Genomic DNA, 19,067 nt, shown 5'->3' on the forward strand with positions numbered 1-19,067 from the left:
GGTGCAGATCCTTCACAGTGAACACCTTCATCACATGCTGAACGAGGTCCTCTCGGATCATGGTGTCGTCAGCATCCTTTTGACTTAAACAAGTCCAATAGTTGTATATTCGTCCAGCTTCTGGATAAAGGTGGACTCAAGAGCAACAGTTGTAATTCTTCTGAACTCTTCCTTAATCTGAGAGAGCAAGAGAGAAGGGGGAGGAAACATCTTCTGAATAGATAAAGACAAAAGATTATCTGAGAGCCAGAATGTAAAGCGTCTGTGTGTAGCTGGTGAGTTGAGTCAGGCGCAGGACAGCAGATATGAGTAATGAAAGCAATTTTACTCAATAAATTCACAATACACGTGGTATAAATACAAGGCCACAAATACGGACCGCAATACAATAAACAATTACTCACAAACAAACATGGGGGAACAGAGGGATAAATAATGAACAAGTAATTGGGGGATTGAAACCAGTTGTGTGAGACAAAGTCAAAACAAATGGAAAATGAAAAGTGGATCGGCGATGGCTAGAAGGCCGGTGACGTCGACCGCCGAACACCGCCCGAACAAGGAGAGGGACCGACTTCGGCGGAAGTCATGACACAGAATGCTATTGGGAAACCCCTCCCAAAACATGTGCATAGTGAGAATGTTCAGACTAATCTTTAATGCATATATAATTGTAGATTAGAATATTAGGTCAAGACAACACAAAATATTTAAAATAATATAATTTTTTAAACCTAAATTGACTATTTTCATTCAGCTGTATTTTGTACCTGAGTCGGCTCAAACAGGGCTGGCCATCTTTCTTTGAAGTCCTTCACAGGAACGGCCTGAACGACATCTTGTCTTCGAAATGAGAAGGTCTTTGCCATTTTGGCACTCACAACCTTTTGGTTGCTGGCTCAACGCTCTAACCACTAGGCTACCTGCTACCCCCATAATATGCTACCTCATTCTAAAATAAGGAAGACACACATTGTCAATACCTGCCTGGGCAACAACGCATTGAGTAGAACACTAATAGGGCCCTATGAAATTATTGTTCTTTTTTTCCCCAAATGCTGTTTTATTTTCCGGAATTCCGTGTTAACTTTTTGTTGCCGAACGTGTTCAATCCATTTGGTTGATTTAACAATACAGCATATATCTAATACCTACTAGCCAACCCAATTATTTCATTGAGCTAGTTTGGCTTTTAACGTTAGATATTGTCACGCCCTGACCGTAGAGATCCTTTTTATGTCTCTATTTTGGTTGGTCAGGGCGTGAGTTTCTGGTGGTGAACGGGATACGTTGTAGTGTGGTAGATGGGATACTCTGTCCATCCTTTCCTAGCCCACGTTTACAGCGGCCGCTGCTAACTCAACGGCTAGGAGGTATCACTTCTGTAGCGAATAAGAGTTCAAAGTTCATACCATTCGCAACCAAAGCTCACGCTGAGGTTGCCTTCGTTCTGTAGTTATTATCTGAATCCTTCTGACATCGGACCGTCGTCCTAATGTACCCGGAACAGAAGGTTACATTTTCGTCAAGGGCTTATATAGTGGAGGGAGAGAAGGGTGTGTTCCATAGTTTATAACCCATGTCTCTTCACAGGGGCGGGCCACTGATTGAGCACAGCTCTAATCTTATGAAAACCCAATTCTCTCATTTGGAAGCTAAAATTACATTTAATCTTTTCACAAATAGTTTCATTTAAATTGCACAACAATTCCATGTGAATCTATAATGTGTAGACTTTCCCAGATACAGTTTATGTCGTCCTGTCATCAGTCATAATGTCTCAGATGACAACCGAACTGACATCATATTCATTAAGTACCAACGCATATTTTCAACTGGTTCTATTACCGAAATATGGTTCCTTTCCCCCCACTTGTTTGATGTTCCCAGACTCTCTATGTTTAACAAAGGCTATTCAAGAGTCCCTCAGTAGAGTCAGAGAGAGGGAAGGGAGAAAGGTATTTATGGGGGCGGTCATAAACCTTACCCACAGGCCAACGTCATGACATAAAAATGTATTGGTTACACATGTATCCTTTGCTAAAAATGGTGCAAAAATATAAATAAGCTGAACTATTTACAAATGGCATTCGTGTTCGTTTTAAATCTCAGGTCTAGATAATTCGATTTCACTTTCATCCTTGCTTGTGCGTGTCGTGATAGTCTTTGAAGCAGTCCCTCTCTGCCAGGAAACAAAAAACGAACTGGCATTTTGGGCAGACGATCTGGCATTTCACCCTGTTTTCCCCCTGTGTTTTGTGAAATGCTTGCAGTTCTTCCTTTGGTCTTTTGGCGTGTGTGTTGGACAGTGGCGCTCACCTTGAGTGGGGAGTCTTGTGATGGTTGAGTTGCTTTGGGCCCCCAATTCAGTCATTTCCAACATCAGCTGCTCTCGGAAGGCCGACTGGGAGAGAGGGGTTTGACCTTTTACTTTGGTCCTCTGCTTGTGGAGAATAAAAGCATTTACTGGAGCAATGTCCACCAAGTGGTGAAAGAAAAGTCTGATACCACCTCCTGGTTTTGTGGAGGAACTGGTAGTAGCCTATCAGAGAATTAGATAGGTCGACACCCCGCATGCTGGCATTGTAGTCCTTCAAAGAAACAGGAATGGGGACATTCTTCCTCACCCATGCCCCATTGGTATTTTTCATCTTCCTTAACTTCTACGGGATCGGTGCCCCCCTAATACTGTTGGTATTACTAATTAGTGTTCCCAGTACAGAGGTGATAAAGTAGCGCTAAAACAGCTGTAAGGGGGTGTATGTTTCATCACTAACCACCTGTGGGCCTTCAGGTCGCTTGGGTTTAAACCTAAATTGTTCTGGCTCCTCATCATCTTTAAGGACTGTATGCCACCTGTCCTCAGTTTCACCTCCCTCTGTTGTGCTGCTTCCACTGCCTCTCCATCTTTTCTGTTGAGGCCTAGATCTCCTCCCTGCCCCCGCACCTCCAGATGAACTTGCAGAGAGGGGAGTGGTGCCAGGGCCTGCAGTGGGGGTGGTTGAAGAGGAGAGGGGTCTTTGTGGAGTAGTGGATGTAGAACCATCAGACAGGGTGATTGACATAGCAGTGGGGGATGAAAATATTGACCGGCGAGCGCGCTTGCTGGGGAGGGGTGGCTCCCAAACGTCATCATCCAAATCCTCTAAATCCTCCACTCTGTGGTGAATAAAATAAAGGGATATGTTGTTGTAAAACACAGAATTACAGTTGACTAAATTTACAAAACAACATTACTGTAAAGTAAAAACACCAAGCCTAAACTTTATCTGTACAGTGACTCACATAGGTGTGAAGCTCACACACAATGCAAACAGTAACACTTTGGAGACAAAGGCAGAGCTGAGAACCACAATTAAATGACCGCCATGAGTGATTAGTGGCCTCTCCAAAGTTACAAGGATGAAACTTAGAACAGCAAACAGTGAACTAATATGAAATATAGACCATAACTACTTTGGAATTAACATTGAAATCCCTTGTTACATACAGTTGAAGTCGTAAGTTTACATACACTTAGGTTGGAGTCATTAAACCTCGTTTTTCAACCACTCCACAAATTTCTTGTTAAAAAACTAAAGTTTTGGCAAGTCATTTAGGACATCTACTTTGTGCATGACACAAGTAATTTTTCCAACAATTGTATACAGACAGATTATTTCACTTATAATTCACTGTATCACAATTCCAGTGGGTCAGAAGTTTACATACACTAAAATGACTGTGCCTTTAAACAACTTGGAAAATTCCAGAAAATGGTGTCATGGATTTAGAAGCTTCTGATAGGCTAATTGACATAATTGGAGTCAATTGGAGGTGTATGGCTGTATTTCAAGGCCTACCTTCAAACTCTGTGACTCTTTGCTTGACATCATGGGAAAATCAAAAGAAATCAGCCAATACCTGAGGAAAAAAATGTGTAGACCTCCATAAGTCTGGTTCATCCTTGGGAGCAATTTCCAAATGCCTGAAGGTACCACGTTCATCTGTACAAACAATAGTACGCAAGTATAAACACCATGGGACCACGCAGCCGTCACACCGCTCAGGAAGGAGACGTGTTCTGTCTCCTAGAGATGAATGTACTTTGGTGCGAAAAGTGCAAAGGACCTTGTGAAGATGCTGGAGGAAAAATGTACAAAAGTATCTACATCCACAGTAAAACGAGTCCTATATCGACATAACCTGAAAGGCCGCTCAGCATGGAACAAGCCGCTGCTCCAAAACCGCCATAAAGAAGCCACTGCTCCAAAACCGCCATAAAGAAGCCAGACTACGGTTTGCAACTGCAAATGGGGACAAAGATTGTACTTTTTGGAGAAATGTCCTCTGGTCTGATGAAACAAAAATAGAACTGTTTGGCCATAATGACCATCGTTATGTTTGGATGAAAAAGGGGGAGGCTTGCAAGCCGAAGAACACCATCCCAACCATGAAGCATGGGGGTGGCAGCATCATGTTGTGGGGGTGCTTTGCTGCAGGAGGGACTGGTGCACTTCACAAAATAGATGGCATCATGAGGCAGGAAAATTGTGTGGATATATTGAAGCAACATCTCAAGACATCAGTCAGGAAGTTAAAGCTTGGTCGCAAATGGGTCTTCCAAATGGACAATGATCCCAAGCATACTTCCAAAGTTGTGGCAAAATGGCTTAAGGACAACAAAGTCAAGGTATTGGAGTGGCCATCACAAAGCCCTGACCTCAATCCTATAGAAAATGTGTGGGCAGAACTGAAAAAGCGTGTGTGAGGAAGGAGGCCTACAAACCTGAATCAGTTACACCAGCTCTGTCAGGAGGAATGGGCCAAAATTCACCCAACTTATTGTGGGAAGCTTGTGGAAGGCTACCCGAAACGTTTGACCCAAGTTAAACAATTTAAAGGCAATGCTACCAAATACTAATTGAGTGTATGTAAACTTCAGACCCACTGGGAATGTGATGAAAGAAATAAAAGCTGAAATAAATCATTCTTTCTACTATTACTCTGACATTTCACGTTCTTAAAATAAAACTGTGATCCTAGCTGACCTAAGACAGGGAATGTTTACTAGGATTAAATGTCAGGAATTGTGAAAAACTGAGGTTAACTGTATTTGGCTAAGGTATATGTAAACTTCCGACTTCAACTGTAGGCCTATGTAGACAAAATCCAAAGCACAAAAAGCAGACAACATAAAACATAAAAAATGAAATACATATAGTAAATTAGCTATATAAAGTCATGAAAATAATTTACTTACAGATCTAAAAGTGAATCCAATCCTTCTAGAAATCTTCGTCGCCCGAATCGAAATCTTCGTTGTGCAAATCACTGCCCTGATCTGAGTACGACTACTGTATTTTTTTCAAAGCTTCTATGTTAGTATATTTATTCATAGCTACCTTCTTTTTAGGTTCCTTTTCGATATTCTTAGTTTTTACCTTTTTTCCCCTTGAGAAGACATCTTTTATGCTAAAGTGATGAAATTAAAGTGATGAAATCTGTTTACAATGTAATGTACAGTAGCGTGCTCGGAGCGTCTTGTCTCTGAACCAGGTAGCAATAGTTCACATTTTTCATAAAAGGTTCTAGGCCTTGCTTTGTGCCACCTAGGTCAACTGCATATCCCTGGAAAGCTTATCTCATTGGCTACAAGACTGTCAAGGTGCCATAGTAGCCAATCCCCTGTGTAATGGATGCGTACAGCGTGTAAGCAGGCAACATCATTTTGATGTGCAAAGATATAGTCACTCGGTGGACATTCAAAGTTGCCATTAAGTAATACATCTTGAGATTACATTGGCAATAGGCTAGATGTGTTCCTACCAAGCAAATTATTAATTTCGATACCCCCATGTATCAATAGCTCAAACACAGACCAAGTCGAATCTTACCTTGTAAGATGTTTTCTGTTTGATGAAAACGTTCGGGTACTTTAGTACTTTAGCTTGTCTGGTAGGCTCGCATTACTGAGCACCTCGGCTGGGTTTTCCTTTACAACCAGTGATGGTTTGCAAGCCCAGAGCCGGTGTTGTAGTATTTGATCATCCTGTATTGACTCTTTGCCTTTTTGATGGTTTGTCGGAGGGCGTAGCGAGATTTCTTATAAGCGCCCGGGTTTGTGTCCTGCTCATTGAAAGAGGTAGCACTAGCCTTTAGCTCAGTGCGGATGTTGCCTGTAATCCAGGGCTTCTGGTTGGGTTATGCAAGTATGGTCCCTGTGGGGATAACGTTGTCAATGCATTTCTTAATGAAGCCGGTGACTGATGTGGTAAACACCTCAATGCCATTGGATGAATCGCGGAACACAATCTAATCTGGCGAAAGAGGCCTGTAGCTTTGCATCCGCTTCATTGGTTCACTTCTGCATTGAACGCGTCACTTGTACTTCTTGTTTGAGTTTTTCCTTTTAAGCAGGAATCAGAAGGATAGATTTATGGTCCGATTTTCCAAATAGAGGTTGGGGGAGAGCTTTGTATGTGTCTCTGTGTGTGGATTAAAGGTGATCTAGAGTTTAATGGCGCCAACGGATAGGGCTGCTGTGCTTCTAGCTCTTAGGAAACTGTTTATGTGTTATTACTTACATCATTAGCCCAGGAAATGTTTTGTGTTATTACATACAGCCGGGGAAAACTTTTGGATATCAGAGAAGCGGTAACTCAACAGCATTACCAGCATTACGACCAGGAATATGACTTTCAGAATCGGATCCTTTGTTTGTACCACCCAGGGCAATTGAACTGATTCCAGAGGCTGTTCCAAAACTCCGCCGGCGGAAAAGAGGTACTCGGAGTGGACTTTTAGTCCGACTCAGAAGGTGCACATACCACCCACTGCTTCTGAGTATATTCCTCGCGAATGTTCAGTCTCTGGATAATAAAGTTGATGAGCTCAGGGCGAGGATTTCCTTCCAGAGAGACATCAGGTATTGTAACATACTTTGTTTCACGGAAACATGGCTCTCTCAGGATATACTGTCTGAGTCTGTACATCCATTTGGGTTTCTAAGTTCATTGCGCAGACGGGAATAAATATCACTCCGGGAACAAGAAGGGTGGGGGTGTATGTTTCATGATTAACTACTCATGGTGTGATTGTGATAACATACAGGAACTCAACTCCTTTTGTTCATCCGACCTAGAATACCTCACAATCAAATGCCGACCATATTACCTCCCAAGAGAATTCTCTTCGGTTAAAGTCACAGCCGTGTATATTCCCCCTCAAGCCGATACCACGACGGCCCTCAAACTTTCCTGGACTTTATGCAAACTGGAAATCACATATCCTGAGGCCACATTTATTGTAGCTGGGGATTTTAACAAAGCAAATTTGAGAAAAACGTTACCACTAGTTCTATCAACACAGTCTGTAGTACTCGCGCTACTAAAACACTCGACCACTGCTATTCCAACTTCCGGGATGCTTACAAGGCCCTCCACTGCCCTCCTTTTGGCAAATCTGATCACGACTCCATCCTACTCCTCCCTTCCTATAGGCAGAAACTCAAACAGGAAGTATCCGTGCTTAGGACTATTCAACGCTGGTCTGACCAATCGGAATCCACACTTCAAGATTGTTTTGATCACGCAGACTGGGATATGTTCTGGGTAGCCTCTGAGAACAACTTAGACAAATACACTGATACAGTGACTGAGTTTATCAGGAAGTGTATAGGAGATGTTGTACCCACTGTGACTTTTCAAACCTACCCTAACCAGAAACTATGGATAGATGGCAGCATTTGCGTAAAACTGAAAGTGTGAACCATCACATTTAACCTCTCTTGGGCACGTGAGACGGTAGCGTCCCACCTCTTCAACAGCCAGTGAAACTGCTGGGCGCCAAATTCAAATACAGAAATACTCATTATAAAAATTCAGAAAACAAAACATATTTTACATATGTTTAAAGATTAACTTCTTGTGAATCCAACCACGGTGTCAGATTTTTAAAATGCTTTACGGTGAAAGCATACATTACGATTATGAGAACATAGCCTACAAGACAAATCATTACAAACAGTAGCCAGCCAGATAGAACAGTTACACTATTTAGAAATAGAGATAAAATGAATCCCTTACCTTTGATGATATTCATATGGTTGCACTCAGCAGACATTCATTTACTCAATAAATGTTCCTCTTGTTCGATAAAGTCTCTTTATACCCAAAAACCTCCGTTTTGTTTGCGCGTTTTCTTCAGTAATCCACAGGCTCAAACGCAGTCAAAACAGGAAGACAAAAAAATCAAAATTGTATCCGTAAAGTTCATAGAAACATGTCAAACAATGTTTATATTCAAACTTCAGGTTGTTTTTAGCCTAAATAATCGATACTATTTCAACTGGACAATAACGTCGTCAATATAAAATGTAAACAAGAAACGCACTCTCTCCGTTGTGTGCAAGAAAAAGCTCCGTGAAACTTTAGGGTCCACTCATTCAGACTGCTCTTACTTCCTCATTTTTCAGAATACAAGACTGAAACACTTTCTAAAGACTGTTGACATCTAGTGGAAGGCATAGAAACTGCAAGTTGAGTCCTAAGTCAAGGGATACTGTAATGGCATTGAATAGAAAACTACAAACCAAAAACAAACTACTACCTGAATGGATTTTTCTCAGGTTTTCGCCTGCCAAATCAGTTCTGTTAAACTCACAGACACTATTTTAACAGTTTTGGAAACTGTAGAGTGTTTTCTATCAAAATCTACCAGTTATATGCATATCATATCTTCTGGGCCCGAGAAACAGGCCGTTTAATTTGGGCATGCATTTCATCCAAAATTCTGAATGCTGCCCCCTACCCTAGAGAAGTTAACCATGACAAGGTGACTGGGAATATGGCCGAATTCAAACAGTGTAGTTATTCCCTCCATTAAGGCAATCAAACAGGCAAAACTTCAGTATAAAGACAAAATAGAGTCATAATTCAACGGCTCAGACATGAGACATATGTGGCAGGGTCTACAGACAATCATGGACTACAAAGGGAAAACCAGCCACGTCGCGGACACCGACTTCTTGCTTCCGGACAAGCTAAACATCTTCTTCTCTGCTTTGAGGATAACACAGTGCCACAGATGTGGCCCACTACCAAGGACTGTGGGCTCTCCTTCTCCATGGCCAACGTGAGTAAGACATGTAAGCGTGTTAGCCCTCGCAAGGCTGCCGGCCCAGACGGCATCCCTAGCTGCGTCCTCAGAGCATGCACAGACCAGCTGGCTGGTGTGTTTATGGACATTTTCAATCTCTCTCTATCCCAGGCTGTTGTCCCCACGTGCTTCAATATGTCCACCATTGTTCCTGTACCCAATAAAGCAAACGTAACTGAACTAAATAACCATCGCCCCGTAGCACTCACTCCTGTCATCATGAAGTGCTTTGAGAGACCAGTCAAGGATCATATCACCTCTAGCTTACCTGACACCCTAGACCCACTTCAATTTGCTTACCACCCCAATAGATCCACAGACAATGCAATCGCCATTGCACTGCACACTGCCCTATCCCATCTGGACAAGAGGAAAACTTATGTAAGAATGCTGTTCATTGACTATAGCTCAGCATTCAACACCATAGTACCTTCCAAGTTCATCATTAAGCTTAAGGCCCTGGGTCTGAACCTCGCCCTGTGCAACTGGTTACTGGACTTCCTGACGAGCTGCCCCCAGGTGGTGAAGGTAGGAAACAACACCTCCACTCCGCTGATCCTCAACACTGGGGACCCACAATGGATGTGTGCTCAGCCCCCTCCTGTACTTCCTGTTCACCCATGACTGTGTGGCCACGCACGCCTCCAACTCAATAATCAAGTTTGCAGACGACACAACAGTAGTAGGCTTGATTACCAACAATGACGAGACAGCCTACAGGGAGGAGGTGAGGGCACCCGGAGTGTGGTGTCAGGAAAACAACTTCTCACTCAATGTCAACAAAACAAAGGAGATGGACTTCAGGAAACAGCAGAGGGAGCAAAGTGGAAAGCTTATGACAAACTGAAGAACTGAAATGGTCCACCCACACAGACGCCTCTTCAACCTCAAGAGGCTTGGCACCTAAAACCCTCACAAACTTTTACAGATGCACAATTGCCTGGTACGGCAACTGTACCGCCCGCAATCGCAGGGCTCTACAGAGGGTGGTGCTGTCTTCCCAACACATCACCAGGGACAAACTACCTGCCCTCCAGGACACCCACAGCACCCGATGTCACAGGAAGGTCAAAAAGATCATCAAGGACAACAACCACCCGAGCCACTGCCTGTTCACTATCATCCAGAAGGCGAGGTCTGTACAGGTGCATCAAAGCTGGGAACGAGAGACTGAAAAACAGCTTCTATCTCAAGGCCATCAGACTGTTAAATAGCCATCACTAGCACATTAGAGGCTGCTGCCCTATATACATAGACTTGAAATCACTGGCCACTTTAAAAATGGAACACTAGTCACTTTATTAATAATATTTACATATTTTGCATTACTCATCTCACATGTATATACTTTATTCCATCGTATTCTACTGTATCTTAGTCTATGCCGCTCTGACATTGCTCGTCCAAATATTTATATATTCTTAATTCCATTCCCTTACTTTAGATTGTGTGTTGTTAGATATTACTTGTTAGATATTACTGCACTGTTGGAGCTAGAAACACAAGCATTTCGCTACACCCGCAATAACATTTGCTAAACACGTGTATGTGACAGATAACATTTTATTTAATATAGTTGCGTTGGTCACATGCTGGTAGAAATGAGGTAAAATGGATTTCATTTTTCCTGCAATAAAATCAGGAGCCTTGCCTCTGGGTGAGCGTTTTCTTGTTTGCTTATGATCGTATACAGCTTGTTGAGTGCGGTCTCAGTGCCAGCATCGGTTTGTGGTGGTAAATAGACAACTACGAAAAATAAAGATAAAACTCTCTTGGTAAATAGTATGTTCAGGCGAGCGAAACCTTGAGACTTCCTTAATATTAGAGATCACGCACCAGCTGTTGTTAATAAAGAGACACACACCGCCAATCCTGATCTTACCAGACTTTGTCGTTTTGTCCTACCGATGCATAGAAAAAACATCTTTATTATCCATGTCCTTGTTCAGGTAGGACTTCGAGAAGCATATTATTTTACAGTTATTCATGTCCCGTTGATAGGATAGTATCAAACGGAGCTCATCCACTTTTCAAGCAATTGTATATTTGCCAATAGAACAGAGGGTAGAGGCGATTTATTCATTTTCAGCCATAGTCTCACCAGGGTGCCCGCGCGTCAGCCTCTGTAGCACCGTTTTCACCTTCTACAAGTGTCGGGATTAGGGCCTGGTCCAGGATAATCAATATGTCTATCACCCCCAGCTCATTGAAGTAGAAGTCCTCATCCAAATCGAGGTTAGTGATAGCTGTTCTGATGTCCAGAAGCTCTTTTCTGTCATAGGAAACGATGGCAGAGACATTATGTACAAAAAAAGTTAAGGTCAGCGCCAAAAACTACACAAACTAGCACAATTGGTCAGGAGTCTGTAAAATGTCTGCCATTCTAAGATGGCGGCGCGCATCTTGCCGGTTCCTGCTCATCTTTGCTTTTTTATGGCTGTTTTTGCATTCATTGTTACTTGTTTATGCAATAGTTTCCTACGACCGATAAACACTTCTGGATCATGAACCGGAAGCTACACACTTCTGGAATCAGATCTGGAATACTACATTCTCTCGTTTGTTGTTCCTGGCCGAGATGACCTAAGGCAATGGCGGCGATGAAGAAAAGGAAGGAAAGGGGGACTACAAGCTAAACTGAAAAGACGAGCTACACGGCCTCCTCTTCTTAGTATCCTGATGGCTAATGTCCAATCGCTGGAAAATACACTTTGTAGATCGTAGAGGGACATCAGGGAATGCTATGTCTTTCTTTTTACTGAGACGTGGCTTACGCTTTTCTGATGCTAAAATGCCGACCCCAATGTTTTCCAAGGGAATTCACGTGTTACTATCACAGCTGTGTACACACAGTCACAAGCGAACACCAAGGCGATACTCAGCAAACTGTGCAAGATCATTAACCAGCAATAATCCTCTCACCCGGAAGCAGTCTTTATTGTCGCGGTTGACTTTAACCAAGCCTGTCTAAAACACATTTCCCCAAAATATCACTAACATGTATCCTGCCCCACAAGAGGATACAGCGTCCATGAAGCATACAAACATCCACGCTGCATATAAGGCCATGTCCCGCCCCCACTTTGGCCAATCAGATCCCGTCTCTCTGTTCCTACTTCCCGCCTACAATGGCAACACAAGAGGGAGCCACAAACACAGAGCAAAGTAGGCGCTGGACAGAGGAAGCAGACTCAATTGTTTTCAGAATACTGATTGGAATTTGTTCAAAGATTCATCCACCAAGGACCCATTCATCAACATTGAAGAATATACATCGTCAGTCACAGCTTTCATTAGGAAATGTGTTGATTATGTTGTACCCTCAATAACAATCCGGACATACCCCATCCAAAAATCCTGGATGAACGGAGATATCCGTACAATGCTGAGAGCCCATACTGCAGCATTCAATGTCAGTAGAACGAACCCCGATGACTTGGTGGTGGGCGACGCATACAAGGCAAGCAGGTACGAGCTCTGCAAACCAATTAGGGATGCAAAAAGACAATACAGACTCAAAGTTTAAATTATGTTTGACAACTCAGGCTCAAGTCTCATGTGGAAAGGACTACAGACTATCACAGTCTACAAAGGCAAATCCAGCTGTGTGTGTGCCCACCGAAGCCTCCCTCCCAGACGAGCTTAACACATTCAGTGCTCGCTTCGAGGCAGAGAATACCGAGCCATCCAGGAAGACTCTCGCTGCTCCGGACGATCAGGTGCTTTCACTCTCCGAGGCTGATTTGAGGAAAACTCTCAAAAGAGTGAATACTCACAAAGCTGCCGGCCCAAATGGCATCCCTGGGCTCAGAGTGTGTGTGCTGATCAGCTGGCGGGCGTCTTCTCAAACATCTTCAACCTGTCTCTGTCACAGATTGTAGTCCCCACCTGCTTTAAGGAGAACACCATCATTCTAGTGCCCACAAAAAACAAGGTGACATGCCCAAATGACTATCGCCCCGTTACACTCACCTCAGTCATCATGAAGCGTTTCGAGAGGCAGACCATTTCCCACATCTAGGCCAACATACCAGGCACACTGGACCCACTCCAATTTGCCTACCAGTCCAACAGAGCCACGGAAGATGACATTTCTATTGCTATTCACACGGCCGTAACACCAGTGGTGTAAAGTACTTAAGTAAAAACTTATGTCGTTTTTTGAGGTATCTGTACTTTACTTGACTATTTATATTTTTGACAACTTTTACTTTTACTTCACTACATTCCAAAAGAAAATTATGTACTTTTTACTCCATACATTTTCCCTGACACCCAAAAGTAGTCGTTACATTTTGAATGCTTAGCAGGACATAAACATTGTCTAATTCACACACTTATCAAGAGAAGATCCTTGGTCATTCCTACTGCTTCTGATCTGGCGGACTCACTAAACACATGCTACGTTTGTAAATTATGTCTGAGTGTTGGAGCATGCCCCTGGCTATCCGTAAATTTAAAAAATAAGAAAATGATGATGCCATCTGGTTTGCTTTATATAAGGAATTTGAAATTATTTATACTTCCACTTTTGATACTTAAGTATATTTAAAACCAAATACTTTTAGGCTTTAACTCAAGTAGTATTTTACTGGGTGACTTTCACTTTTACTTGAGTCATTTTTTATTAAGGTATATGTACTTTTACTCAAGTATGACAACTGAGCACTTTTTTCCACCACTGGCGACAGCCAGAGGTCACAATCTCTCTTGATGCTGAGAAGGCTTTTGACCGGGTTGAGTGGCAATATCTATTTACAGTACTAGAGAGATTTGGGTTTTTCCTTACATTCCTTTCCTGGATTAAAATGTTGTAGTCGTCCCCAGTGGCTTCTGTTTGCACCCAAAATGTTATCTCCAGCTACATCCCTCTCCACAAGGGGGCCAGGCAGGGTTGTTGTTTATCCCCTTTCCTATTTGATATGGCTATTGAGCCTCTTGCTATTGCCCTGAGGGCAGAGGAGAGTATTAAGGGAATCCTAAGGGGTGACATAACTCTTCTTTTAGACATCTCTAACCCTGTGGAGTCGATACCCTATCTCTTGGACATGCTTCAAGGTTGTGGGACATTCTCTGGTTATAAGTTAAACCATTACAAAAAGTGTGCTCCTCCCCATTAATCAGTTAGCAGAAGGTATTGGGTATGATAAGTCAAATCCTCTAATGAGAAAGGTATATCTAGAGAGACCTGAGTACTTTACACCACTGGCTGTCGAGTTGAGTGTGTAGAATAAAGACATTAAATAGCCACCGCATATTATAGAAAGATTGCCTACCTGAGATAAAGCCGGTTTGGTCAGAGTTAATTATATTAGGCATCATTGTCTCTAAACGGCGCGAGAGGACCTTAGTGAGAATTTTATAATTGCCGCACAAGAGGCTTATAGGACAGTATGAGCCACAGTCTAGGGGATTCATGTCCTTTTAAAGCAAAATCGAAATAGTTGCCTGGGTAAGTGTCTGGGGCAGTTTCTGATTAGAAAGGATTTAATTGTACATTGAGCTGAGGATTGGGGATAGTTTGGAGGAGAGTGCTTTATAAAATTCAATAGGGAAGCCATCAGGCCCAGGAGCTTTAGGGGATTTCCAGATTGTCTAGACTGTCTAGACACGCATGCGTACGAGATGTGTCAGGAAGAGCCTCTGACGAGTAAAGAGCAGAATAGAATTGCTTAACTTGATTGTTGATTTCTTTGTGATTGGTAGAAGTTAAATCAGCTGCAACACAGATTTCAGGTATGGTGCTGCTGGCAGCGGTTGTCGATGCTGGTGAGATAACAACGTAACAGCTTTCTCCCTGTGTTCATAAAATGTCTACCTAGACTTAAACAGAAGCTGCTCCGTTTGTTTAGTGTAAAGATTGTCAAATTCTGATTGGTGTAGCAGTCTCTCTTTGTAGAGTTCAGGAGTCGGAGAAGAGGCACATCTGTTGTCCACATCTAGAAGGAGTTGAGATAGCTCTGATAAGCTTTTAGTGAGCTGTTTGTTGTCATATACTGTATGAAATAATTTGGCCCCTTGGATATGCTTTTAACGACTCCCACACAGCAGAATAAGACATGTCAGGGTTACAGTTGATCTGTAAAAAGACATCAATGGGAGTTGATATGTATTTTTTAAAGGCACTACAGGATAGTAGTAGTGGGTCAAGTTGCCACGCGTGTTGTAATGCGGTACTGCCTGTAAAGTGGATATCTTGCTGGACAGGGCTATGGACTGAGATAACGATTCTGTGATATTGGCTATTAGTTACAAAAGGAAGTATTCTATTGTCCAGCAGGAAAAAGTCAATCCTAGAGTAGACTGGAGAAAAAAAGGAGTACTGTTTAGCAAAGGATTGCTCCTCCTCCATGGATCACACAAATTATAGGATTCTAGAAATTAGTTGATTACTGCGCCTGATTTTTAAATTAAGTTGTTGGGCATCGGTCTGGATCTGTCTAGACTTGGATGTACGTTTTCCTCCTCACCCCACCCCCTGTGACCGACCCCATCCATATGTGATGACTTAAAAAATTGATTTTAAACATGCTCACAATATACTGGTAGGGTATCCTATTAAGGCATGGAAATAGAGAGCTCAGTACTCATACTCTCTTATGTAGCGACCTGGCTAATTAGTACCGAGCCACCTAGTACCGAGGCAGTCCAGCCGCAGCTAGTTGGTAAAAGCTAATTGTGTCATGTACTGTAAATAAAATACTATTAAAACTATATTATCATTGTTCATAACATTGAGTTACTGGAAGAATAATTTTCATTTTTGGCAGGGTGGAGGCATGTTTCTAATCAAGACATGAGTTCACTAGATAGTTGGTTCTTAGTTGCATTAGCATGGCTAGTGTATTAGGGCCAGGGGCTGAGTATGGGCCTACAATGGCTAACTAGTCCGTCCTGTGGATGTATATAGGTTGACAACGATGTATTCTTTGTCCCTGGTTGGGTCCACAAATGTCTTGTGTTCGCCAGAGGGAGTAGTGATCTTCAGCACTGCTGGGTAGAGAATGTCGAACTTGGTGTCCCGGCAGTGATGTAGGAGCCCCCTCACCTCTTTGAAGGCTGATCTCTTCTTCATGACTGCCGCTGGTGCAGTCCAGGTAAATGCAAATCTTCTGGCTGTCGTGGGTGATGGGAGCCGCTTGTGATGCCTTAAGGAGGACATCCTCCTTCTCATGAAAGTAGTGGAATTTGACTAAGATGGGTCAGGGCGGCTCCCCATTCTTCAGTGCAGACTAAGCTTCTGAGTACACGGTCAAGGGTGGGAGCGTAATGGAGGCCTAGGATTTGTTGTAGCAGTTTAGTTATGAACAGGTTAGGCCGCAATCTGCGTACTGTCTCGAGAGTGGCTATTTGTGCACATAGGTCAGTGGATAGTGACTCCACCTTAGGGAGCAGTCTGTTCAGACCTAATGATAGCCACCATTACCTTGGCTAGGTCAGTGGGGTCAGAGTCCGTGTCAGTGTCCTCGAAGCCCGAGGCTTTAGCTTGAGGCCATTGTTGTTTATACATTTTACGATGAAAAGGCCAAAAATGTCAGGAAAAATTGCCAAATTAGTGAATTGGATTTGATTCCTAATTAAATGTTACAAATGTGGTAGGAGAGGTGTTGGTGAAGTATTCATAGTAAATTGTTTGCCATAGCACAGGAGCACAGAGAAAACACGTCTTCACATGTTGCTGCTCACCAGCGCCACTGCCAAAAGTGTTTCTAACATGTATTGACTCAGAAGTTAAAAACGTATCTAATACCTTGATTAGATAAGTGTTTGAATTTTCATAAATCCTTCAAAAAATATAAAAAATGTCTTGCAGAGTATTTTGTGTAGATTGTTCACAAAAATTACAATTAAATATTTTTTTATCCGACTTTGTATCACAATAAAAGGTGAAGAAATCCAATGATTTCTTATGAAAACTTATGATAGGCACTGTATAGGCAGGGGTAAAGTGTAGCCAGGTCACCCTCGATTCAAGTCAGTATTCGATGTCCATCCATGTCTGAGGACATCGGGAGGTGAGGTTGAAACCGGCCATTAGGGACAACAGCAGTGAGCGCTGTTACTTTCAAATAGGTTTCGGTTTTGCTAGGGCGTTGTGGATGTGGATGGGGATGGGGATGGTGGATTGGTGTAACCATCTGCCTTTGATTCCGAAGGTTGCAAGTTTGAATCCAGTGATAGAAAGTTGTTTTTGATATTTTTGTTTTAAGCCTATCCCAAACCTTAACTCTTACCTTAACCATTCAGAATTAATGCCTCACCTTACGAATTTTGAGTTAATACCTAAACTTAAACGTAACCACTTTGAAATGTGATGTTTGGAACAACTTCAAAATTGAACGTTTGAGAAACATTGTTGAATGTCTAATTCTGTCATGAGACTGTGAGAGCTGGTAGGTAAAGTGACTACACATCAGGATAGATAAGAGTAAAATAAAGAACGGAGTAGCAGCAGCATATGATGTGTGTGTGTGTGTGTGTGTGTGTGCTTTTGTGTGAGAGTGTCAGTGTAGTGTGAGTGAGTGGGTGAGTGAGTCTTGTGAGTTTTTAAGAATAGGTGCAAGATAGGGTCAATGCAGATACTCGGGGTAACCATTTGATTAACTATGAACTATTAACTAGCAATCTTATGTCTTGGGGATAAAAGCTGTGTCGGTCGGTCTGAGAGACGATTCTCTGTTATTGTTTGCTGGATGGTAGCTGAGTGAACAGTCTATGGCTTGGGTGGCTGAAGTCCTTGGCCATTCTTTGGGCCTTCCTCTGACACAGCCTGATATAGAAGTCCTGGATGGTTGTGAGTTTGGCCCCAGTGATGTACTAAGCCGTCCGCACTAACCTCTGTAGCGCTTTGCGGTCGAGGACAGTGCAGTTGCCATAGCAAGCTGTGATCAGCCAGTCAAAATGCACTCAATGGTGCATCTGTAGAGTTTTGTGTGGACCATGTTAAGTCCTTATTGATATGGATACCATGGAACTTGAAGCTCTCGACCGGCTACGCTATAGCCCCATCGATGTGGATGGGTGTGTGCTCTCCCCCCTGTTTCCTGGAGTCCACGATCAGCTCCTTGGTCTTACTGACATTGAGGGAGAGGTTGTTGTCCTGGCATCACACTGCCAGGTCTCTGTAGGTTGTCTCATCGCCTTCAGTGATCAGGCCTACCACTGTCATGGTGTCAGCAAACTTGATGATGGTGTTGGGGTCGTGCGTGGCCATGCAATCGTGGGTGAACATGGAGTACAGGAGGGGACTAAGTACACACCCCTGAGGGGTCCCTGTGTTGAGGGTCAGCATGGTGGAGGTGTTATTGCCTACCCTCAGCACCAGAGGCCGGCCCGTCAGGGAATCCATGATCCATTTGCAGAGGGAGGTGTTCAGTCCCACATTCCCGAGCTTGGCGGGACTATGGTGTTGAACGCTGAGCTGTAGTCTATGCATCCTCACAGAATTATTTATCCTCTTATTCAGGTGGGAGAGAGCAGTGTGAAGTGAAATTGAGATTGCGTCATCTGTTGACCTGTTGGGGCGGTATACAAATTGGAGGGGTCCAGGGTATCTGGGATGATAGTGTTGAGGTGTGTCATGACCAGCCACTTCTTGATTACAGATATGAGCGCTACGGGACAATAGTCATTCAGGCAGGTTACGTTGGAGTTCTTGGGAACAGGGACAATAGCGGTTAGCATGTAACATAATGGGATTACAGACTGGGCAAGGAGAGATTTAAAATGTCAGTGATGACACTTGCCAGCTGGTCTGCACATGCTCTGAGAACACACCCTGGTATTGCGTCTGGCCTGGCAGGCGCATGTTTGATGGCTCGTCGGAGGTCGTACCGGGATTTCTTAAATGTGTCCATGTCCGTGTCCCGTTCCTTGTAAGCGGTAGCTCTAGCCTTTATCCCAGCGCAGATACTGTCTGTAATCCATGG

This window comes from Salvelinus namaycush, chromosome 3 (assembly GCF_016432855.1).
Source record: "Salvelinus namaycush isolate Seneca chromosome 3, SaNama_1.0, whole genome shotgun sequence".
NCBI classification, from domain to species: Eukaryota; Metazoa; Chordata; class Actinopteri; order Salmoniformes; family Salmonidae; genus Salvelinus; species Salvelinus namaycush.